The sequence below is a fragment of the Choloepus didactylus genome, chromosome 13 (genome assembly GCF_015220235.1).
Source record: "Choloepus didactylus isolate mChoDid1 chromosome 13, mChoDid1.pri, whole genome shotgun sequence".
NCBI classification, from domain to species: Eukaryota; Metazoa; Chordata; class Mammalia; order Pilosa; family Megalonychidae; genus Choloepus; species Choloepus didactylus.
This window is the reverse complement of record NC_051319.1, coordinates 58,198,365-58,225,555: the sequence shown is the minus strand read 5'-3', so window position 1 is coordinate 58,225,555 and position 27,191 is coordinate 58,198,365.

Sequence of the window (27,191 nt, the reverse complement as noted above, 5' to 3'; positions counted from 1 at the left end):
TGCCAAGTTGGCACTGCTTCCTCCTCTTTCTCTTTCTTTCAACTCTCCTTTGTCCAAATCTTCTGTGCCAGGAACTGATTTTCTGGAAGTTTTTAACTTAGGCTTTCAGCTTCATGAATACCCTCTCTATGGGAAATTTTACATGCCTTGTGAATATTGTGCTATACATTATTTCAGGATATTTACTTCATCCACGCTTAAGATGTGCTTCCGTTTTCAAATAGTTAACTAGATTGGATTTTTGCCATTTGCTTATTCCCAGGACTCCAATGCAGAAGTGTGTGGAATGATACATAAACAGGAATGCTTTCTCTGCTCTGGTGGGCTGTACCTATGTGTCTCCTTTTGTATTGAAGTTGTCGCCAAACTCTATTGCTAAAGGTCTTTTGAAATAAAATTAGGTTAAGATGACCCCAAACAATGAACGTATGTTCAAAACACACTAATAGGCTCTGTCATGGTGGGATAAGGCCCAATTTCTGTTCTCGAAGTAGGTTTCATTCTCAGAGAGGTATGTGAATGTATACAGTAAGCATAGCATGGTGGGGCTATATGAATGGATGTTCATTCATCGCCCCACATCAAACACTCAGTGTAGTATTGCACAATTTAGTACTGCTAAGAAAGTTGACACATCATGAAATTATAACATAAAGGGTGAAAACTATGTTATAGTGCTAGCAGTTTGGAGATAAATATGTATATATTGTGAGAAAGAAGAAAAACATTCACATTTGTGTTTTTTAGTTATTAAATTTTAACACCTAGATCTGATTGCACTGCTTCTAGCACAATAACCTCACTAGTTAATTCTTCTTGACTGCAGTGACATCTGTTGGTGAGGGCAGAGCTGATGAACTGCAGGTTGGGCTCCTCTGGCAAACATCAACTCACAAGCTGTTCTAGACTTCAGCAGATGTTTCCCTTCATTTCATTCCCTCTGATTCTTGTTTGAGTGAAAACCTTTCCAACTGAATTGGTCTACCCGTCTTTGTTGATGTGAATAAAGTGCTTAAACCTGAAATTTTATATAAATCTCTAGTAAAATACAAAGCTGACAACTGTAGTTTCAGCACAGGCATACGCCCTCGAAATAGCTGGGGAAGGGCTGAAGTCACAGGCTCATTCTGATGCAAGACCAATCTTTAGAATTTGTACTGTCAGGATTTCTATCAGCTAGGATTTAATAGGTTCTCTTATGATTACATATCTTGAACTAAAATTTGTAATGAAAAGTAATGTTTCCATTTCATATGAGGAATGGAATCATCTAGTGTCTTTATTTGTAATTGAAAATACTAACCAAGGGCAAACTGTTAATAATTTGGATCTACAACAAAGGGATGGGATCTATGGTGAGCTACTGGACTTTTAATCGAAGAGGGGTTAGCTTGGAATAGGATTTTGTTTCTAAACTGGCTACATATTAGAAGTCCTGGGAGATTTTTTTTAAAACTACCGATGCCTGGGCCCCACTCCAAACTAATCAAATAAGTGTCTCTGTGAGTGAGGTATGAGCAGCAAGATTTTTAAATAAGTTTCACATGGGATTGCAATATGCAGCCAGGACTGAAGACTACTAGTATGGGGGTTAATGCCAGGGCTTTAGAAAAGCACCAAACCAGTGTTTGAATCCCAGTTGTACTGCTATCTAGCCCTGGGATCTTAGACAAATTATATAAAAACTCTGAACCTCAGTTTATTCGTCTGTAAAAAGGAGATACAATATAGTAGTTGTTTAAAGATTAAAACAGATCAAGTAAGTAAAAGGATCTGTCAAGTAAGACTTCAGTTCATTTAAATCCCCTCATTCTTTACCTCTTGGGTCACATTATAAATGATACACAATTCACTTAATTCAAAAGATAAAATAATCATATTGATTGATTGGTTAATTTATCTTTCACTATTTATGACTTTCTGAAATGAAAAAATATATACTTATTTAGAAATCCCAATAAAAATGATAGTTAGGCAAATCAGGCTGCATGGACTGCATAATCTAATCTGAAGCTCAAAGGTTACCTTTCATTTTTCTGGAAAACCATTCCTGTATGGCATTTCCATCACCACACCAGTACACAGGTCTCCAATCACACTCATTTAGATATCATGTGATAGGTAAGGTATTTTTCCTCAAAAGAGGGTAGATAGGGTCTTTTTAATTAAAGCAATGTGGCATATACTAAGAACTGAGTATTGAAACCATGTATATCACCATTTCACTCCTTTCCCTCAGTAAATATTCAAATTCCTTTTATTCATACATTTCTATTATAAAGTCATTTACAAAAATATTATCAAAGTCAAAAGAGTTTAGTTGTGTGTATTTGTATGTGTGTCTACAAAATAAGTTTTAAAGTTTAGGAGCATAATGTAACACCTATTCTTTCAAGAAGGGCCATCCTAAAGAGAGTTATAGTCATTGTTACTGCTTATTTTGTTTTTATTATATGAAATTCTATAAACTTAAGATGGAGAGAAAATGCTGAGAAAAAGACTGTTTATGAATGAGCACAAAATCAACTTCATGGCTGTATAACAAAGTATTCATTGACTGCCAAATTAAAACTAAATCTCTTTCACAGTAAAAGTAAGAACATGGGGCCATGAAGACAGGTCATAGTGCTGAAAACAGGATATTCTTTGCTTTTCTTTCTTTAGAAAAATAATGATTTTTTGGTAAAGTCTCATTGTTAAAAATTTCATAAAAATAAGGAAGAGCACAAGAAATTAACCACAGATGCGTAGAAATAATTATCTAAATGTGGGATTTTGAAATACATACAATATTTAATTAAATATTAATTTCTTTTTACTTGAATTTAATAGAAAAAAGGAAACAATGAAAATCAAAGGAATTTAAATAAACTGCAATTGTTTCTATATAAGAGATAGTAATATCTAAAAATTGTTCATGAAAGAATACAAAAATCATTGAGTATAAAGTCATTAAGTACTTTTAATTTTATGTTTCAATTTTAAACATGATTGGTTGATTTCCCGATATAAAAGATGAGGAACTTTGTGCTCCCACACTTCTCCCACAGCCCTTCCTCACAGAAGCCCAGCATGGTGTAACTCCCGGGAGCTCTATTCACATTGCGTTTTATAGGAAAGATTCCCGTAAGGGTTGTGCAACATGGAAACCATGATTCTTTTCACATTCCAGTCCACGTGGATTGAATGGTAAATATTTTCTTTTCTGAGGAAAGTAACTCTATCTGTTCAACTACCATACTTCTCCTACTTAGTTAATCTTAATTCTTAATTTAACTAGATCAAATAAGCCTATGTTTTGTTCATTCCACTACTGACCAGATTTCATCAAGTAATGTCTTTAGGTGGGGTTTATATATTTATGGCCTCTGTGGTTCTTTTCAGTGCTTATTTATGTATCTATTCATATTATGTGTTTATTTGTAGTTTAAAAAGCATAAACTCAAATAATACTTTTAAAAGGAAAAAAAATAAAAATAGAAATAAAGTTTCTAATATTTTCTCTCCACACACCCAGTATTTGTCTTTCACATCGCCTAGGTTAAAGGATCCCAGCTTTGGAGAGCAGTGACCTACATCACACCTGTAAGAAGGGCTTCTTTCAGAATGTTAGTTTGTTCAAGACGGTCTTCAGTCTCCTCAGCAGCCATGGGGCACATACAAATCCCGATGTGATTCTGTGTGTGTTTGCAATTTTTAGTCATTCTACATTCTCACATGCCTATTTCCAAATTCATATGCCATATGTTTCCTTAGGTATTTTTTTTTTCATGAATCTATTAGACTTAAATGGTCACAGGAAATAGTTATTAAGATGGCCAACAGCATTCAATTTATTTAATCATTCATATTTAGAAGTCGGGACTCAATACTTGAAGGAATAACTATAGAACTCAGCATGTAACCATGCCCCAAATTTGTTCCATTGTTCTGTTTGGCCCTCTAGCCTCAGTATGTGCTGAAATCCTAATCCTAGATAGTCCAGATACCCCCTGGAATTTAATCTCTGAGTATGAAACCTTACAAGGAATTCATGAAGGCAGTCGTTCGCAAACTTTTGAATATGCTAGGAATTACCTGGAGATTCATTAAAACAAAGATTTCTGGGTCCCACCCCTAGAGTTTCTGATTCAGTAAGTCTGGGGTCCTGTCCGAGATTTTGCTTTTGGAACAAGTTTCCAGGCGATGCTGATTCTGCTGATCAGGGGATCACACTTTAAGAACCATTGTGCTAAAGGAAAAGTCTAAAGTTGTATGTAATGGTGCCTAAGAGTCTCCCCCTGAGTACCTCTTTGTTGCTCAGATGTGGCCCTCTCTCTCTCTAACTGAGCCATCTCGACAGGTGAACTCGCTGCCCTCCCCCCTACCTGGGACCTGACTCCCAGGGTTGTAAATCTCCCTGGCAACGCAGAGTATGACTCCCGGGGATGAATGCGGACCCGGCATCGTGGGACTGAGAGTATCTTCTTGACCAAAAGGGGGATGCAAAATGAGACGAAATAGTTTCAGTGGCTGAGAGATTCCAAATGGAGTCGAGAGGTCACTCTGGTGGACATTCTTATGCGCTATATAGATAACACCTCTTAGGCTTTAATGTATTGGAATAGCTAGAAGGAAATACCCGAAACTACCAAACTCCATCCCAGCAGTCTGGACTCCTGAAGACAATTATATAATAATGTAGATTACAAGGGGTGACAGTGTGATTGTGAAGACCTTGTGGATCACACCCCCTTTATCTAGTGTATGGATGAGTGGAGGAATAGGGATAAAAACTAAAGGACAAATGGGGTGGGATGGGGGGATGATTTGGGTGTTTTTTTTTTCACTTTTATTTTTTATTCTTGTTCTGGTTCTTTCTGATGTAAGGAAAATGTTCAGAGATAGATTGTGGTGATGAATGCATAACTATGTTATCATACTGTGGACAGTGGATTGTATATCATGGATGATTGTATGGTGTGTGAATGTATTTCAATAAAACTGAATTTAATATAAAAAAAAAAAAAAGAACCATTGTGCTACAGTTTTCTGTACACTCCTGGTTACTAATCCTGGGTCTCACTGTCCCTATGCATTTGGAAATGACATCACCTCCTTCCCACCAGAAGTCTTTCTTGTCTGATTGACACCCATTAGCAAGACAGCTAAGGAGTGGTCAGCAACCAGCTGATGGATGAGAATATCTGTTTTTTGTTCTTATGTAGTTGAGTGACAACTTGGCAGGGAACAATAGTCTAGGTTTACATTTCCCTCTAACTTTTCACGTACTGTTTTACTGTTTTATGGGATTAAATATTGTAGATGCCAGCCTGAATATTTCCCCACATAGGTGATTTGCTTTTCTCTGTCCATTTGTCTAAAGAATTCATTTTTTTTAATCTTTGTGGTTCAATAACTTAACTAGGCTGCATATCATTGTCCACTGCATTCTCGTTCTTCCTGTAACTGAGTGGGCACTCCTCTTAAATGCATATTACATTCTTTATTGTGCAAAAATTGTCCTCTACTTTATTATAATGAATTTTATGTTGCTCAGAGGATCACCAATTTTCCTTTTTTAAAGGCATCTTTGCTTCCATATCTATCCTCTTTCCTCTATTACTAAAAATATATATATATACCTGAATTTTTTTCTCTGTTTATAATGTGATTAATTCAAAACTTTCACTGTGTTGGTAATTAGATTTTCAATAGTATTTATTATTCTGCTAGTTGATTCCCCCTATTTTCCTTTGTCCTGAAATGAAGCTATTTTGAGTCTCAGCCTGTTGTTTTATCACCCCATTTTTTACTTCTTGGCCTACTTGATTCGAGTTTTTATTAAGATATTCTTCAGAGGAGAGTAGAAATACTATAGAAAACATTTTCTTTTGTTCCTAGTTTGGTGTCTCCTTTTCCTTCCATTTTCATTGTGCTCTCTGTAAATTGTACCTATATATGTATGTGTTTGGCAGAGTTGCCATTTTATGTCCTTTCATGTCTTTGTGGATATATGGACAGATCTGCCACCTCCTCTGATGGCCCCCTTCTAAATTCCTGCTGTGGTTAGTGGGTTTCTCAGAGCTGACTCTGCACCCACAGTCTATCTGCTTTCCCTTCCAGGTGTTACATATAACAGTATTTTGCTTGACTCTCTCCTGAGTACCTTTTCTGATTGTGTTGGTGGCATTAGGGACCACCCTGTGAAGCATCAAAACATTTGTTGTCTTTTCTCAGTTGAAAAATTATAATTCATATGACATGAGATTGTACCCCTTTCCTTGCTCATTTGCTGATTTTTATTAATTCTTGTGAGAAATTGCTTTGATGATCTAACTTCAGTCTATATATTTTCCTCCCAGAGTCCTTGCTTCTTATATCTATCTTCCCTCTAACTTTTAAGTGCCTTAAAGACATGTTATTTATTCTTGATTCATCAAAATACTGAGTGTGGGGTTTTGTATTTAATATATACTTAAATTGAATTTATTGGGGTATGAGGATTCTTCAAATATCTTTGTACACACTTTTTTAAAACCACACAGTTCACTTGTTTAGGAAAAAGATAAAACAAACTAGGAGTTTACTGTATAAAAATTATAATGGTAGATAAGAATAAATGAGATAAAATGTGAAATGGCCACCATTAAACATGCAAATGTATTTTAAATACAAAAGTCCAATTTATGTTTTTAAATATTTGATTTCAAAATGGTGGGCATGTTAAATTCAGGTGTACTTCAAGGTAGTCAATCCATGCTTCTTTGTTTATAATGCATTTGCCACTAAACAATTAATGCAATTTCTTTTTCAAGGGCTAGCTGTTGTCTAAAAGTTACTATATGAGATCTGGGGAAGTGTCTATAAGCATGGGCTATAAAGGAGATTATCTGGGTTCCAATCCTAACTCTGCTACTTACCAGTCATGACCTTGGTTAAGTTACCTAATCTCCGAAACTCGGTTTCCTCATCTGTAAAGTGGGCTTAACAATAGTACCTACATAAGAGATTTCTATGAGAGTAAAATGAGCAATTATGTGGTACACTCATAGATAGGGACTAGCATATGGATAGTGCATTATACATCATAACATAGAAACAGAAAAACTCATCAATTTGCCAAGAACAAGTAAAAGGAAACTCTTGAAAGAATAGTAAGCATAGACACTGGAAGCTTTAAATGGCCTTTACTGTTGTCCCAAAATATATCCCTTCTTGTGTATCATTATTTACCCTGGATAAAATATCACATTCTCTCACCAAGCAGCCATAAAATAATTCAAATGTTTATGAGAGCAATATTTGGCAATAATTATCACTTGATATTGTGCTTTGCTTAATACACACACACAAAAAAAGAATAATTGGACATGAAGGCATATCTTTAAGTATTGAAACTTATCCATTATAGGAAAGGATGAGTGAACAGAGATGGACTTGGTATTTTCAATTAAGAATGAGTATGAATCAAAGAGCCAAAGATCATTTACTAATGTTACAAATAATATGGTACTTGTGAACATAGAGCTAGTGATTTTAAGATTAAGGATTATGTTTCTGAAATTTATTAAACCTGGAATAAAACAGGTGAACCCTGCCCCACACTTTCCAGCATAATAAGCAGAGATGGAAGTAAGTCATTTATACTTGCCTGATAATATAGATCAATTACTTATATAAACTTAATGGAGCATTAGATTGGCTTTACTCCCTGAGATACATGACTCGTGAAGATAGCCTTAGTGATGAAATATTTGACAAAGAGATCTTTGGGGAAAATGAGGGCATTTCAATACCATAATGAAACAAAGTCTATAAGCTACACGAGACTTACCTGAGGGAAAGACTGATTTCCAGTTATCAGTTAGTGAAATAGATACTTTTTTTGGAGATAATTATTATTGATATTCAACAAATAACAATATGTTAAAGAAACAATAAGTTTTCTGAGGGACTCTGACTTTTCTACTTGACATTATTTCATCAGTCATCCAAGTGTCTTTTGGAATAGGAGATGTGTAAGTTTGAACAAAGAGTGTGAAAGAATAAATCCTTCTCAAATATTCTCCCTCTTCCTCTCCTTCTCTCTTTGCTTCTCTATCTCAGCCTCTCTCTTCCTCTAGCTCTCTCCCACTCAACTCTCTCCCCCTCACTCCCCTCCCATATCCTTTCTCTCCCTCTCTGTATGGTCCTCTCTTTCCTTCTTTCTCCTCCCCTGTTCCTCCCTCTCATATCTTGGCTTACATATGGGAGACTACATGATACCCTGAAGATGAATAGCATGGTTGGTACTAAAATGAATTAGGAAGCTCTGTGTTTACAACTTAAAATGTTTCCAGTTCTTTCAAATTCATTTTGTTGCCCTGCTATCAGAAGTAATGCAGCTAATTTTTTCAACTTTCTTCAAGATACACAGAGAGGAGAAAATAAATGCCCTGGCATCACCAAAATTGGTTGTGTCATAAGTGATTTCTTATAAACTTTGAGTTAGTGGCTGTGCCAGTTTGAATGTATTATGTCCCCCCAAACGCCATTATCTTTGATGTAATCTTGTGTGAGCAGATGTATCAGTTTTGATTAGATTATGATTCTTTGAGTGTTTCCATGGAGATGTGCCCCACCCAACTGTGGGAGATGACTCTAATTGGATAATTTCCATGGAAGTGTTGCCCCACCCATTCAGGGTGGGTCTGAATTAAATTACTGGAGCATTATGTAAGTTCTGACAGAAGGAGCAAGCTTGCTACAGCCAAGAGGGACACTTTGAAGAATGCACTGGAACTGAGAGAGGTGCTTCAGCTTACAGAGACATTTTGGAGACAGCCTTTGAAAGCAGACTTTTGCTCCGGAGAAGCTAAGAGAGGACAAACACCCCAAGAGCAACTAAGAGTGACATTTTTGAGGAGCTGAAGCCTAGAGAGAACATCCTGGGAGAAAGCCATTTTGAAACCAGAACTTGGAGCAGGCACTGGCCATGTGCCATCCCAGCTAACAGAGGTTTTCCGGGTGCCATTGGCCATCCTCCAGTGAAGGTACCTGACTGCTGATGCATTACCTTGGACACTTTATGACCTTAAGACTGTAACTGTGAAACCAAATAAACCCCCTTTTATAAAAGTCAATCCATTTTTGGTGTTTTGCATTCCAGCAGCATTAGCAAACTAGAACAGTGGTTTACATCAAAATTGCAAATCTGCCTCAGGTACCTGACCTGAAACAAAATTTTATTTATTTACCTTTAGAAGGCTTGCACATATGATTTGGTGCCCTTTAAAACAATATCAATGTGATTGTATGGTATGTGAATATATCTCAATAAAATTGAATTAAAAAAAACAATATGAATGATTGATTTTAAAACTTTAATTGATTTTCAAAGTGTGTTTTGCATTGGCTTTGAAATGATGAGAAAGCGCTTTGTAGTTAGAAAGTATAGGGTGACATTCTTATCAATGCAATAAATTAAAATACAACTCTAAAATCTTTAGCATATATTTGGTTGAAAACCTATATTTCATGCAAATGTGTTTTAATGATCTTCCTCTTCCAAAAAATGGGTTTTGGCGGTTCACATTTTTTGAAACCCTCATATATTATAATTATTATGGAAATTGAAAACACAAAATTGTTACCATTTTAGAATATTTAATTTCACTTCGAATATTTTTGGAAGTCTGGGCAAAAACAGATTTCATGATTTCATTATCTGATAGAAATGGCAAATTCCTACAGCATCAAAAACTTTCCTGGTATTTAATTATAAGGTTAAATGATTTTTTGACCTTACAGGAAACATACATATATGATGCCTTAAAATCAGTTTTAGTGTCAAAACAGAAGTAATTTTTAAAAGATTTTATTCTTTCATTTCCCTAGATTAAACCTTGAAGTTTAATATTAAAACGTAGTACATGATGTAGATATGCGAGTATTTATTTGATGTTATACTTGATATTAAATTAAAACCTGAGCATCCAGGAGACAGGATGCTTTCTCCTTAGAAGTGCTTCCTTGAAAGCTCTTATTTAGATGGGAATGAGTTTCATTAAGCCCCTCCTAAGAACCTGATAGCCTTCTGTAGCTTTCTCCTCTTTGCATACTTAGAGCCTTAGCACAAGGCATGACACAGAAGACCCTTGTTAAATATTTGCTGAGTTAAATAGTACTTGCTTGGTTGATGCTAATGGAGGGCAAATTTCTGTATTTTGGAAGGGGTTGAGTTGACATTCCACCAGGAGTGTTTAACGTTCTGAGAAGTGTTCTTCTTTAGTTTGAAGAACCCTATGCTGCACTTGAAGGTAGGACCAGGGGTTACCAGAGGACAACATCAGATCTGCTCAAGAATCTGGAAGAATGTGTAATTAGACCTAAGAATACTGCTCTGCAGTGGACATAATGTTCAAGAGGATGGATACCAGCCCCTGGCTTCCTTAGAGGCTATCAAGGGTGAGTTGCAATCATGGTATATCCCCAGCTAATGAACAGGCTGGACTGCTGGTTAGAATTATTTAGTACTGATGACTTGCACTTTGGAATTAGTTTTAGAGGCAGGTGAATATTGGAGGTACCTGAGCTGAAACAAAATTTGATTTATGAGGGCAAAAGTACTAAATTTTTAAAATTGGTTGTGTCATAAGTGATTTGTTATAAATTTTGAGTTAGTGGTTTACATCAAAATTGTAAAACTGCCTCTCTGATTGGAAATATTTGAAGGAATTTTTCAAATAGTGAGCACAATTTGGGCATATTTAAGTTTATTCAATATTTTATTATGAAAAATTTAAAACAGACAGAAATATTGAAAGAATGGGACAACGAACACCCATATACTGACCACATAGATTCTATAATTAATATTTTGCTTCATTGGCTTTATCACACATCTGTCTATCTGTCCATGCCTCTTTCTATATATACATCAATCTTTATTTTAATGCATGTCACAGTAACTTGCACATGTTAATACATTTCACCTCTGAAAGATTCAGCAGTCATAGCATTAATAGTGGATTCAATAGTATGTTGTGGATTTATCTTTTGAAAGGGGTAACTTCATATACAATGACATGAAAATCTTAAGGGTACCATTTAATGAGTTTGGGGGCATGTCTATTTTTGTTTCACACAACTATTCAATATACATTCAGGAAAATCTATATTAAGCATTTTTAAACATAGGCTAGGGACTATAAACAGATGATTAGCAATTCCTCTCATAGGGAAAAAAAAACTTTTAAAATAATATAAAAATGTCCTTAAAATAGGTTATGAATATAATTATTTGGTTTCTCTAACTTGAAAAACAACTTTAATTCAAAATAAAAGTAGTTTTTAAGTGGGGACAATGCTAATCTATGGTACGAAGCTTATTATATTACATCAGGCTTTTCTCTAATTCAGTTGATATACTACAGGGCACATGACCTGACAAATGGTACACCTGGAACTCTGCTATAGTATGATAGTTACACAAAATGTACCAAGAAAAGAAAATGTCACATGTGTTGATTATTTGCAGTGTACATGTGTCAAATGGTACTACGTGATATTGTACAGCTATAGACAGGACATTTTTTTGCATATGCAGCCATGGTCTCAAGGAAATGAGAGAAGCACCAAATATAAGATTGTATAAACATACCAGTATGGTGAAATTTTAAAAGAGAGAGAGGGAGAGAAAAAAGACTCCCTAGAAAATCACCCTCATAATATATCATTGTAAAATAACCACTGTCATAACATTTTGAGTATCTAATCTCGAGTTGAAACTAGATTTGCTGTAATTTTTTTTTCTTGAAATTTATTTACCTAGGAAAGCTTAGCTTAAAGGAGCATCTGCTCTGCTGTCACTGTCCCTATTGGCTATTTTTTCACCATATTGTTATAATTGGATCCACAAAACTTAAGGTGATGAAGAATCTGGTCAATGATCACAAGTGAATCGTTTACTTGAAAATTCTCTTCTCTTCTAGAACAATATTTAGAAATAAATGTGGTTAGAATTAACACACACTTTACTTAGTGTATCCCCAGGCTTTTACAACAAGGAGATATATCTTCTTTAATGTCATTTAGATAATGTCACTCACATAAGTTTACTTCGAAATATACTATTTCCAATTTCACAAAAGTTGAGGTCACAGACTCATGTAGTTTAATCATCAGTTTCCCCTCCACCTTCAAGAAAAAAGAAACAGTAGCCCAAATAACTTTTACAAGATTCTGACTATATGCATGGTAAAGGATAATGGAAAGGATAGTTCATATTAAATCAGGAGACCAGACTACCAGGTTCTAGCATAAATTTTGCTGGAAGGCTGTGTGGTCTCAGCAAAATCATTTCATTCTTCTGGGCCCCATTAATTTCCCTTGTAAAATAAAGGTAATTGGCCAGAAGTTTCAGGTTCTTTCCAACTCTGAACTTCTATTATTCTAAGAATAATTTGTATAGGCAGACTTCTTTGATCCTTTTGTTCTTTGTTAATTGTAATAGATTATAGTGCTGTGTAGAGAAAGGCATTAAGAAGTTTTCAATTGCATTTCCTTTTTCGACTAATCAGTAGATGCAAGGAAAATAGGTTTATATTAGCTCATGCTCTGGATTAAAAATATAAACATTTTTATGTTAGCTTCAGCTGGTTCAAATAGGCATATATAAGAGGCTGACACAAAATGGTAATTTCACAAGAAACATTAAAATCAAGCAATTATAAGGTATCCATATTTGTTTAAGACACATTTTGCTAAGCAGCTTTTCTTTTCGTATTGTCTCATTCTCTGACCAACTATTAATCAAGCCCACCATCTCCCAGTGTGGTAAAAGTCAAATGGATTCTGTCATCAGCTGAGCCATCTGTCTCCTCATACTGTTCTGCTAGTTTTCTTTTTATTTTTGAAACTCTTCAACTGAAATTAGAAATAGAGGAGGAGGAGGAGGCAATTGGTGAACATAGGAATAACGGAATTTCATATGTTTTGATTTTTTTTTAATATGCAGGAAATTTGAGGTTTAAATAGCAATTCAGATATGTTTATATTCATTCAAGAGTTTCTTATGAATTTTTCTATGGAAAAAAAAAAAAACGTCATCTATCCCCATACTTCATAGGTGCAGAGAAATGTGTTTGCTTTTATCTGAGTGTGTTGGTGCTAGGCTCCGGAAAATAAAGAGATTTGTGTCCTCTTAACAAAAGGAAAAGGAATTCCCAAGGCTGTGCCTTTTGTTTCCATCTGATCTGGGAAGAGAGAGTACCCAGGGCTCTCATCTTCAGAAGGTCAAGGTTCTCTTTTAAAGTACTGAAAATACTTCCTGCTATTCTCTTGGCCATCTATCTTAAACCACACGGCTTTTTCTGATGTCTTTATTGGGGGTCTAACTGGCTGAACTTAGATGTTTGAAATCACAAGAAAAGAGGTAGGAGATCCAAAGAGAAGAAACAGAAAATCATTGAATTACACACTCAGAAATGAAAACAACCTTGCCTGTACTACTGCAAACCCTACTGCAGTATCCTTGGCTGATCTAGTCCTTTCTTAAATTCTTCAAGTCCCCTTGTGGAAAACTGTACTTTTTAGAGGATAGCCCATCCCTTAGCTGGGTAACACCAGTTGTTAGGAGCTCACTTTCATTCAGGGTAGAATTGTTATCTCCTTGCTATATTCTACCCATTGCTCCTGTGCTGCCTTGTTCAAGTCTATTGTGTTTTCTGCCTCCTGATCTTTTAGGGATTTGAAGACAAGAAAGCAATCTCTCTGTGAGTCTCCTTTTCTGTAGAGTAAACCCGTGAGTTCCTTTGTTGATAAGCTATGGTTTCCTGACTGTCCCAACCTACTGGCCACTCTTTTCTCAGTGCCCTAAGGTTGCCCAAGTTACCATTCTATTAAGGTAATGAGCTCAAACCTCTCCTACTAGTGTTGTCTGCTTTACAAACTGATCACGACTTGTAAGGAGCTAGCTTTTGCTACATTGAACATTTTATTGAAAAATAATTGAGGTTTTCCTCTTTTTTTCTTACATATTTGAGTTGTTTGAATTTTACAAAGAACATACTTTCCCTTTGTAATAACAAAATAATTTTTTTTTAAATTGGGACACTGAATTGCCTCTTCCATAAAAGATAAACATTATTCCTGGCCTGACAACTCTTTTCCCATTTGATCTGATCTAGCTGGTGCTTAAGAAGGGGCACAGATAAATATCCTGATTGACAAGAACAAATCTTGGTACATATAGGGGCTTTAAGCTCCAAGGCTGTTACTTTTTTAACTTGTGTTGGGTATATTTTGCAGGGACTATTACAAGTTATTCTTTAATCTTTTTAATTTTATTTTGAAATAAATTCAAACTTACAGGAACAGTTGCAAAAAAAAATACAAACCCCATACACAGAACTCCAGCATACCCGGACCCCCCTCCCCCAATACCCCGATCCACCAACTTTAACATGATGTCACACCTCCATTTCTTTCTTTCCCTCCCTCCCTCCCTATCTATCATCCATCATCTATTGCTCTGTCTTCTGAACATATGAGAGCAAGCTGCATACATCCTTGAACAAACACTATAATTCACATATACATTTCCCATGAATGAGAACATTCTTTTATTCAATCCCATTAAGCGCAGCTAAGAAGTTCAAGAAATTCAACATTGATACAAAGCTTACATCCTATATTTCCTTTTTTTTTCCTTATGTCCCAAATGTGTCCCTTTGAGCCTCCTCTCCTCCATCCTCAGATCCCATCCAGGATCATCCTTGGCATTTAATTGTCATTATCTACTTAGACTGTCTTTTTTTTTTTTTTAAATTGTGGGAACATATATACAGCCTACATCCTCCCATTCCAACCCCTCCCTAGCACTCCATTAGTGGGATTAATCACATTTAGAATGCTGCAGTGCTATCACCTTCCCACCATCCATTACTAGAAATTTCCCTTCACCCCAAACAGAAACCTCATCCTCATTTCTTAACTCCCCATTGCCCCTTCCCCCATTTCTCATAATCCATATTCTGCTTTTCATCTCCATGGTCGTATTCTCTGATACTTTCTTTGTGTTTACCATGGGGCTTAAACTTAACATCTTAAATCTATAACAATCTTGTTTTCTTTGATACCAACTTAACTCCAATAGGACACATAAACTATGTTCCTATACTCCTCCTTTCCCCCACCTTTATGTAGTTCTTGTCAAAAATTACATATTTTACATTGATTCCAATACCACTGATTTATCATTACAGTTTTTGTATTTTAGATCCTGTAGGAAGTAAATAATGGAGTTACAAATCAAAAATACAGTAGTATTGGTATTTATATTTACCATGTGATCTTTACTGGAAATCTTTACTTCTTCATGTGGTTTCAGTCAATTGCTTAGTGGCCCTTCCTTTCAGCCTGCACAATTCCCTTTAGCATTTCTTATAGGACTGATCTACTGGTGATGAAGTCCCTCAGCTTTTGATTATCTGGGAATATTCTCATCTCCCCCTCATTTTTAACCTCCAGATGTTTGTGAATTTTCTGTGTCTCTGATGGCTATTGACTTCTATTTGTATTCCATTGTGGTCAGAGAATGTGCTTTGATTAAATTCAATTTTTTTAAATTTATTGAGGCTTGTTTTGTGTCCCAGCATATGGTCCATTCTGGAGAAAGACACATGATCACTAGAGAAAAATGTGTGTCCTGATGATTTGGGTTGTAATGTTTATACATGTCTGTTAAATTTCTCTATCTCTCTCTCTCCTTTCTTTGTTTCTCTGTCAGTAGGGCTCCCTTTAGTATCTGAAGTAGGGCAGCTCTTTTATTAGCAAAATCTCTCAGCATTTGTTCGCCTGTGAAAAATTTAAGCTCTCCCCCAAATTTGAAGGAGAGTTTTGCTGGATAAAGTATTCTTGGTTGGAAATTTTTCTCTCTCAGAATTTTAAATATGTCATGCCACTGCCTTCTCGCCTCCATGGTGGCCGCTGAGTAGTCACAACTTAGTCTTATGTTGTTTCTTTTGTATGTGGTGAATTGCTTTTCTCTTGCTGCTTTCAGAACTTGCTCCTTCTCTTCAGTATTTGACAGTCTGATCAGAATATGTCTTGGAGTGGGTTTATTTGGATTTATTCTATTTGGAGTTTGCTGGGCATTTATGCTTTGTGTATTTATATTGTGTAGAAGATTTGGGAAGTTTTCCCCAACAATTTCTTTGAATACTCTTTCTAGACCTTTACCCTTCTCTACCCCTTCTGGGAAACCAATGAGTCTTAAATTTGGACGTTTTGTTTTATCTATCATATCCCTGAGATCCATCTCAATTTTTTTTATTTTTTTCCCCATTCTTTCTTTTGTTCTTTCATTTTCCATTCTATGGTCCTTGAGGATGCTGAGTTGTTCAGCTTCCTCTAGTCTTGTAGTATGTGTATCCAGAATCTTTTTAATTTGGCCAACAGTATCTTTTATTTCCATAAGATCATCTATTTTTTTTTTTTATTTACTCTTGCAAGTTCTTCTTTATGCTCTTTTAGGGTCTTCTTCATGTCCTTTGTATCTTGTGCCATGCTCTTCTTCATGTCCTTTATATCCTGTGCCATGCTCTCATTGTTTGCCTTTAGTTCTTTGATTAATTGCTCCAAGTACTGTGTCTCCTCTGATCTTTTGATTTGGGTGTTTGCGTTCTCCATATTGTCTGGTTTTATCATATCCTTTAAAATTTTCTGTTGTTCTTGGCCTCTTGGCATTTGCTTTACTTGATAGGGTTCTTTCAGAATATGAAAAACACCGATCTCTAATTTGTCAGAACTACAGCTTGGTGGCATACATTGTCTCTAACTAACCAGCAGATGGTGTCTGCGAGTCACCTATTCCCCTCAAGTCAGTTCTCCCCAACTTTGTCTTTGGGGTGTGTGGAGGTCTGATTCTTGTGGGGTTCAATTGGTGCACCAAGTTTGGGTGTGTTGTTGGTGCTATCTGCCCTGAGTGAGGGGCATGTGTCTGAGTGGTTAGGGAGGCAGGGCAGCTTTAATACTCAAACCTCCCAGGTGTTCCTGGAGATTTAAGGCTGTTGCAAGAGTCTAAGCCTTCATTTCAGTCTTGCCACAGATTGTCTCTGCCACTGACCCACAAGTCCTTGGTATTGGCATAGGGTCCCTGGGATTTCTGAGCGGGTCCCCCTTCTCAGCCATGCTCTTCCAGGACCTCTGCTGAGGAAAGGTTGTGCCACATCACAAGTGTGCACCAGCCCTCCAGAGAAGCCCTGGGCCACCGGGCCATGCAGGGGCATTCCCAGCCTGCTGGAAAGATGGCTGAATGGGGCATGTTGATTTCCCCCTTTTCGCACAGCTCCACCTTCCTAGCTCCAGAACAATTAGCTGTGGGTGCACTAAAGGCCACTGTCCATGGCCGATATTGTGGCATGTGTGTGGTGCTGTGGGAAGCACTCCCTGTTACACTGGGACCCTTGGCGGGGCTCTGAGCTGTGACTCCAGCCCCGGGCAGGAGTGTCCCCAGCCAACCAGGAAGATGGCTGCAAGGGGTGCAGTTTCTTTCTCCTTTTGGCTCCCCTCTGCCTTCCTGGCTCCAAGACAATTAGCAGCAGGTGTGGGAAGGCCTATCTTCCACACCAGATATTGAGGCATTGGCACAGCCCATTCCTGCTGCACTTCACTGCGCGGTTCTTGCCGCTGTATCTGCAGCCACTCCCAGGTTTTTTGTTTTTTTTTAAAGAACTAGTCCATCTCCAAATGCCAACCCATGGTTTTCCCACACCATAGCATGGCCGCCAGACTTTCAGCCAGCTCACTCACTCATTTCAGAACACAGACTCCCAGTGTCACCAAATGCACGGTCCCTGTGTATTTAGCAGAACTTGTCTGGCTGGTGTATCACTGGAACTGGTGTTCTGGGTCACTTTCTGGCTTTTATCTAGTATTTTTCATGGAGGTATTTTTTTGCCCTGTCTCACTTAGCTGCCATCTCTACAAGTTATTCTTAACTTTGTTTTTAAAAAATCCAAGCAAACTTTCAGGTATACTGACCTCAAACTCTTTGGCATCAGACCCTTGCAAGAATATCTTGTTCTATCAACAACAGCAACATAAATTCCTGAAAAATAACCTTCCACTAGTTTGAAAGATTTAATCACAATTCTGAACATCTGAAGCACTCTAAATCTTAAAGAATAATTGTGGCTGAATCAGAGGCAAACTCCTTGAAGAAAGCCATTGGTAGATGGGTCTCACCTCAAAGGAGAACTACTTCTTATTGCACTTTTTCTCCCCTGGGCCCAGCATAATGTTTGGCCCATGGTAGGCACTGGAGTCTACAAGCCCTTAGAGGTGAGGCAGCCTATTATCAGCTTAGGGACAGAATCTAGTGGCTGCTGTTTCTCTTTTTTTCCTGCATTTCAGAAAACAGTACCAGCCTCTGAGGATTACAGTGCCATGGGTTGCAAAAAGACATCAATAGTTTTGGAAAACTTTTCCTTGTTACTTAATTTAAAAATAGAGAAAAAATAGGACCTGCCTTGCTTTGCACTTTAGGCATAGTGAAAGAAGCAACTGCCAATGCTGCTGACCTATGAACCCATTTTTCCCACAAAAGAGACCTTGGAAATGTTTCTGAAATTCCCCATTTGGGACAATATGGGACAGAAGAGATTAGGATGCATTATCTTTTAATCAGACCTCCAGTGGCTCAGGATGCAACTGGATTATTTGCACCTACTTGGAGAGGAACATATGTCGAATCCAAATCTTTCCTTAAAGGAGGCAGTGACATTCCTGACAGTTACAATGTCCAGGCAATCTTTCAGGAGTGTCCCTAGAGTGGAGGGCTGCTGTAGATATACCTAAAGGATTTGGAAGCTGAAGATTATGGTTTTCCCAGAACTTCAACTCACATATCATTTTGAACATTGCAGGTCAAGGGAAATAATGTAATAATATATGCTGTATATATATAATTCCCATCTAATCAGAGTGTTATTGTTTGAATACTTCTTGGAGAAGAAATGTTCTGATCCAAAACTGCAGTACAGCCATTGCTCTATGGAATTTTTGAGGATCCATAATATTGTCAATATGTATGCTTTCTAAAGAAAAAAGGAAGTAAATTCAGTTATGTGTATAACTTATACTCCACTTCAATTTTGTAAAAACTAAAAATTTAATTAAATGTCATTGTATAGCACAGTGACAATTATAAAATTATAATGAATCATTAAAACATGTATTATCTATTATGTGCAACCACTGAAAATATTTAATAACCTTTTAATACCTGAAACAGAACTATAACTTGCCTTCCTGTCCATTGTCGTTTATGAGAGGGCTTCCACAAACTTGCAACACAATGTGTCAGATGATAGCCCCTCCACTGAACTAATAACAGTGGTGTTTGCATTAAACCATGAGCTCCCTCTGAGTAGGCTCTGTGTTCATTAATACCCTCTTTATCCTTATTATACTTCAAAGTGCCTGTGATATATTAGGTGCTCAATAAATGTGTGATGAACTAATAAATCCATGAGTGAATAGTAGCTTATAGTGTAGGCCATATAATTCTGGAAGGAACCTGGAGAATCAGACCAAGTTCAAATTCCTGACTTAACTGTGAATAAAACCAGGTCCACTATGAATAACAATTTTTTGGGAATTCTCTTTGGTGTATGGTCTAGCACTTAATAGCGCAGTAATTGACTTGTGTTTTTTTAGTCTAATATTTTTACCCAGTGTGACATGTCCTTAATCAATATTCAGAATCAACTCTGAGAATTTATTTGAGAGTTCTGAAACATAAATGGCATTATACAACTTCCATGTTTAGTTCTTCCTAAAATATTTTCTTGGATTTTTCTTGAAGACTGAATTTTTATGAGCTAGAAACCAAAACATGCAATCAGGCACACAATGGCATTATTCCTTATTAAGAAAATAAATAGCCACCATAGCATTTTGACCAAACAGTTACTTGAAGCAAGGAGCAACAATGATAATAGGTACTTACTGAAGATCATCTCACAGTGGAGTAAAACTAAGAAAACCAAGAACAAAGAGTTCATAAGGCTTTACCTATTTGGAACCTGAAACCTAACAGGCATGTATATTTGAATAATTACATATTCTGGAAGAAAAGTTGAAAGGCTTATAAGCTAAATAGAATTTTTGGTAACACTTCATTGTTAGCATGACAAAAGTTGGAAGCCAAGGTCTGCTGAGGGGGAAATCCAACGGGTTGGAATCATGAAAACTGCGTTCTAGGGATTAGGGCAAATTGAAATAGACTGGATATCAGAGCTTCAAATTATTTAGTTCCTCAGGTTGAAATTAGATGATTAGTGATAGCTATTGCTACTAGCTGCTTGACAGAAACTAGTTATCATCTTTATTTCAACACTATTTTTTCTAAAAAAAGTCAATCAGTTTCCCTTAAGACATTGACAATGCAATGAAAATCAAGAGAAATAATGCACAATGGAAACAGAAATATAGGAAATTAAAATAATATAATTAGCAGACATGAACCTAAAATTAACTGTGGCCATATGTTCAAGGTAATAAAATGCAGAGTTGGCGGTGGGAACTTCTGATTCTGGGTAAACAGATTAAAGACACATCTCATTTTCTTTCTCAGTGAATTAACTGATGAAATTCTGAGAACTCTGAAAATTTAATCTCTGCAGTCAGATAATAGACGAATACCATAATTCTAAGTATGATCAGACTGGCAGTGAGTTTACCATGTTCTCCTGTCTGAAGTCCTGCCTCCTAAACTCCACAACCTGAAGCCCGGAGGGGAGAACTTCAGTGCATACGGGGAGGAATCCAGTACAAACCTACACATTCTGTCTCAAGGAGTAGAGAAAGGAACTCTAAAACTCAGTGAGAATCAGGGAAATGCCCCACAGTTATTTACTCTCATGTATATTTTTTTCATTCTAAAGACCTTGCCCCCAGGAAATCCCTTGACAGGAGTGATGATGGCAGCAAAATTAGCCAGTAACAGGAAAGACCAGGGACCAAAATTCTGAGGGGTTGAGAATTTTGACAGAAAACAGAAAACTATAAAGAAAGATCCAATGGAAGTTATAAAAGTGGTAAAACAAAACAAAACAAAACAAAAGTAAGAACACAAGTGACAGGTTTATAAAACACTAATAAAGCTGTTGAAAAATTAGTGGGAGGTCAGAAGAAAATATACAAAATGAAGGAAGGAAAGGCAACAGAGTGTAAAATATATGGAAGAGAGAGTAAAGGAAAATAAGGAAAATGATAAAGTCCAACAACATTTCATAGGAATTCCATTAAGAGAGATGAAGGGGCTGGAGAAAAAAGAATATTTGAAGAGATGAAGGTGGTAATATATCTTTTTTTTAATGTTGACAGGCATGAAAATTTACATTTAAGAAGTTTACAAACCCTAAGAGGGAAAATGCACACAAAACTACACCTATGCAAATTATAGTAAAACTGGTACTGTGAACAATTGTGAACTGTGGATGATTGTATAGTAGGTGAATATATCTCAATAAAACTGAATTTTTTAAAAAAAGAAGAATACAAGGTAAGAGAAGGTAAGTTAGAATTTTCTTAAATTTTCTCATTTTATCTTGGGGTATATTTTAGACAGCACAAGGGTCTCTTATTCTAAAGAAGTCAATACAATTTGTATTCAAGAGTACTTTACATAGTGAAATGGAAAAAGGAAAGAAAGAATGTGCTCAAATAATGTTACCAGTGAGGCTTACAAATTTGTGGATGATGCTGAATTTGAAATCATTAAGTATCAAGAAACAATGGAATTGTAATCTGATTTGGAATTAGTGGTATCATTTAAATACCTGGGTATAGGTGCAGGTAGAGTTCACAGTGATTACAAATACATTTGGAAATGCTAGAGAAAATACCATAATCTATCACATAAATAAGAAATCAGGCTAAGAAATTGATAAGGAAATAGATGGAGAAGTAAAAGCAGGGAAAGCATGCACTGAAGTTCTCTTGTCTCAGAACATCAAATCAAATTGCCAAGATAATGTTGCTAGAAGAATATGCAGAAGAAAAGGAAATCTCCAAATAAAGAAGTAAGCAAGTTTCCTCAGTTTTTAAAAGCACACTTTTAACTTCTCTGAAAAGACATTGAGATTTAAATTTACAGTTCCATGAGAAAAAAAGAGGAAAATTCATGATGACCTCATTTACAACATTTTTATATTTTTTTCACTTTGTAAAAGGGTCAGCGACTATCAGTTCCCCAGTGGGCTGAACAATTGGGGCCAATCCTCAAAGCTTGCAATCAACCCTCTGTGGAGAAACAATCAATAGCCCAACTCCCTTCTGTCTGCCAAATTGCTACTTCTATTAACATGATTCAGAAGGAGTAGGTAAGAACATACACTACATTTAAGTGGGGCTTTCTTTACATCAGGCAAAAGCAAGTGTGTAAGTCAGATAATACTTTTAATTACTTTTTAATTTTCGTCACTGATATACAATTCTCCAGGCTCTTCCTTCCCCCAGAAAATAATGAATTGGCTAGCATGAGATTATCTTTTTTTACCAACAACCCAAGTTTGGGCTCCTGCTTCCTAATAAAATATATACCATGAAGAATTCTTATCAATCTTTAAGCAAGCTTTTGTACCAAATATTATATTCTGGATAGGCTGCCATCTTCCAAAAGCAATATATACGTGTGTGTGTGTGTGTGTGTGTGTGTGTGTGTGTGTGTGTGTATGTATATTCTTGGAGAAATGTCATTTTAAAGAAAATTTCTCCAATCTCTTTTTATTTTTTAAATGCTTCCAGATTTTACATTTAATATGGATCTGCAGCATGTATCTATATTGCAACCATCCATGAGTTAAACTTCAAGGTATTTGAAAATAACAGTTGGAGTTATAAACAAAGAAACCAACTTCACATTCTGCTTTAAAAATCTCAACACATTATTACTTACATTTTTGGAAGCAATTTTATTTTTGTTTAGATCTTGATAAAGATTTCCTTAAGTCTTTCTCTAAGTATTCTTGCATGTGTCTGATAGGAATTTTAAAGAAATATTATTAATATTTTTATCTCTGCCACATGTGAGTTCTTATGAACTTCAAAGGGAACTGCTTTACATATGGAAGAGATAAGTAACTGTGTAAGGGGAGTAGAAATCAGCCCCTGAGAACTCAGATAAATGCTAACTTTCAAAGTAAATAGGAGAGAGAAGAATCTGCATTATGTGCATGCATGTGTGTGTGTGTGTGTGTGTGTGTGTGTGTTCTATCAACAATTCATGGAGATATTTTGAGCAAATCACTTAATCTCTCAGGTCCTCTGTATCTTAAACAGCAAAATGGGCATAATGATCTTAACTTGCCTCCTATGTACATCCTATGGAGATCACTAATCATTCATTATACCTCACTTTGAAAATATAACATGCCATCAAATGCTAAATATTACCATCAAATATTCAGAGTAAGATTTTCTCTGAATTTATTATGTTGCACAATTGAATACTAATAATGTGAACTCTGTTATTCATGGGAGTAGTGTCTGTAATGTGTTGTTGGATATGCTAGACAACATATTTCCACCCATTCATTATGACAGTTTCCGACAAAAAACTTCCTCTCTGGGTAATGTGAAATGAGATGCTTTAGGCAGCTATTTCTTTTAATAACTCTTTATGAGATATACAACTTTAGAGGAAAGTTTCTGCAATCTGTGTCAAATTCCCTGTCTTTAGGGAGGCCAATTCACCTTCATCAAACCTTTATAACCTCAAATGAATGTGAAAGGCTGGAAGGTGAGAAGGCTCTGTAGAGAAGGAAGAAGACAGTGACATAAATCAGGAGAGGTAAGTCAAACATATCCTAACAGGGTTGAACACAGAAACTCATACCAAAAAATGAAATATGCACTAAATGGGCAATTTGTTTCTTCAGGAAGGAACTCTCAACATTCTGAAAGAGTTGAAGCTGAATGAAACACTGGCATTAGAAAGATGGCATACTCTGTAGATAAAAGTGAAGATGTCAAAAATCAAAATTAGGCTGCAAAATAGACAAATAGTGAAAGTAAAAGAGTAAATATGCAAAAGCAGACATACTTTCTATACTGGAAAAGTTGTTGTTTGTTAAACTCTTCAGAATTTAGTTTTCCCTAGTGTGCCGGTTTGAATGTATTGTGTCCCCCAGATGCCATTATCTTTGTGGTCTTGTGGGACACATGTTTTAGTGCTGGTTGGATTTGCTTGCAATGTGCCCCACCCAGCTGTGGGAGATGATTCTGATGAGATGTTCCCATGGAGGCGTGGCCCCGCCCATTCGGGGTGGGCCTTGATCAGTGGAGACATATAAATGAGCTGACTCAGAGAGAGGGAACTGAGTGCAGCTGGGAGTGATGTTTTGAAGAGGAGCAAGCTTGCTAGAGAGGAACGTCCTGGGAAAAAGCTGTTTTGAGGCCGGAGCTTTGGAGCAGACGCCAGCTGCCTTCCCAGCTAACAGAGGTTTTCCGGATGCCATTGGCCATCCTCCGGTGAAGGTACCCAATTGCTAATGTGTTACCTTGGACGCTTTGTGGCCTTAAGACTGTAACTGTGTAGCTAAATAAACCCCCATTTTATAAAAGCCTATTCATCTCTGGTGTTTTGTACTCTGCAGCATTAGCAAACTAGAACACCTAGATAAGCATTTTTAATTACATGTGAAATCAGCATTAAATATACTAGCACCAAAGTTTTGGCAAATATATCCCATCAGGGAAAGAGATTCACATTTGTGGAGGGAGCCCAGATTTATATTCTTTATTTACTTGTAAGTTCATGGGTAAGACAATCAGCCCTAGTTTTAGGGGAGGGATTCAATAAGTACAAAAGGCACTGACTGCTCAAAGGTGTTTCCTTGAGGCCTGCCATGAGGAGCACATTTCTAATTGGTTTGACCTCCTAACTGTACACTGCTCCTTTGAGTAAAGACACGGGTGTTGCATCCAAAACCCACTGTTCTTTCACATATTTTTATTAAGAGCCACTTAAAAGTTCTAATTATCTAGGGTGGTTCCATTTATTTCAGTTCTTAGAATTCCTAAAAAGATTACATGAATTAAATTGTTTGTAGCACAATTATTTATTATGGTAAATTCTGGGAATATTCTAATTTCTCAAGAGCATTAATGAGATATTATGCAATCAGAAATGTAACAAATATGAAACAAAGAAATATTAACATTAACCATTTAAAAATTTGAAAATCATAATATATGTATACATGTATATACATACCTTGCAAATCTATAATTGTATATATTAAAAATTGTATAAAATGAAAATGCACAGATTCTGTTTAGAAATTTGAAAAATTATGGGTGAATTTTACGTCTGTGATGTTTTAGAGTTTTAATTCTTGTGTTTCACAAGAAATAAAATTAGGCATAAGGGAGCCAATTTACACCAAGATAAATGCATTTCTTTTATTCAAGACAGATGAGTTTGATTGGAGAGTAGAAGTAGAAAAGATAATGGCATCTTGAATACCTACTACATACACTTCAAAAAATGTTTTAAAGTTTTTTCTGACTTCACTTTCACAAAAAAGCTTAAGAGTACTCGCTAGTTTCCTCATTTATCAGAAGGGAAGCTAAGACTAAAATAGCCAAAATAACTTGTTTAAAGTCCCTGAGCTGGTAGATTAGAGATTCAAACTGAGGCTCATCTGACCTGCATGCTTTCTACTCCACCCAAGATTTCTCTATCCAGATACGTGGGAAAGCCTGAGAAATGTGATTTCAGATGGGATCTGCATGCTGGGTTCTGGTCAGGTAATTAGTTGAGGGGCAATATGAGAATATAAGACATGGCACCATCAATTCAGGAGGGGAAAGTGGTAAGGAAAAAGAGGTGTGGTGTTTTGAAACTGTTTGTACCCCAAAAAACATGTGCTTAAATTGAATCCATTCCTGTGGGTATGAACCCACTTTAAGTAGAACCTTTTGATGAGGCTACTCCAGTTGAAGTGGGAACCATCTCAATTGGGATGAGTCTTAATCCTATTACTGGAGTTCTGTATAAGAGAATGAAATTCAGGCAGAGAGAAAGAGAGGGAGAGAGGGAGAGAGGGAGAGAGCCACAAATGAGTGGCCAGAAGCTTAAATCATTGAAACCCAGAAGAGAAGGGATCGACCAGAAGACACTGCCATGTACCTTGTTGCCATGTGACAAGCTAAGGACCAAAGTCACCAGCAGCCAGCCCCAGAATGCCACATGGGGAGAAAGCACTGCCTTGATGATGCCTTGATTTTGAATTTTTTCAGTCCTCAAAACTGTAAGCTAATAAGTTGCCATTGTCTAAGCAGAACCATTTCATGGTGTTTGCTTAAGCAGCCTAGGAAACCAACATAGTGTAATGCCAAAGGTAAATTTTTACCAACTTAGAATTATATTTATTATCATGATTTCAAAAATTTTAAATATTGACATGAGTTAAAGTATCCAACAGTATACAAAACCCAACTAGGTATTTTAATTCACAAGGCTCAGTTGAGACTTCAAAGCAAGCCTATTCTCTCCTGGGGGGAGAGGTACATGAAGTTCAGATAAATTATGCTACCTGGTGCCTCAAGGAAAACATTCTTGATCTAATATCTGGGAGCATTTCTATTAGGATGGGCTGATTACTTGCCAATAAAAAAGAGAACAGAAAATACAAAAAAGGGACAATAAGAAAATGCACAAGGTAAGAATCTGTAAAAATGTGGGCTTGCAGACTTTTAGGGCTCCATATTATACGATTATAAAATATTGTTCTGAGAGTTAGAGGGTATCTATTAAAGATTCTCCTCACTGAATTGACAAAAAAATCTCAGGGCACATTGGCTCCATTGATTTTGACCTCTCTGGGAGTGGTAAGCTTTACCTTCCCTGAATATAAGAGAAAGTGGGGGGAAAGGGTAGAATGAAAAGGAGAGTGTGGTAGTTTGATTATATACCCCAGAAAAAAAAAAATGTTCATAATCTTAATCCCATTCCTCTGGGAATGAACCTATTGTAAATAGGACCTTTTGAAGATGTTATTTTTACTTAAGGTGTGGCCAGCTGAATCAGGATGGGCTTAAAAAGATAGACAGACACAGGGATGGGTTGAAGGCCAGAAGTCAGTGAAATGAAGAGAAAGGTGAGGATATTACCACATACACGGCCTTGGCATCAGGAAAGTCAGTGAGCCAAGGAG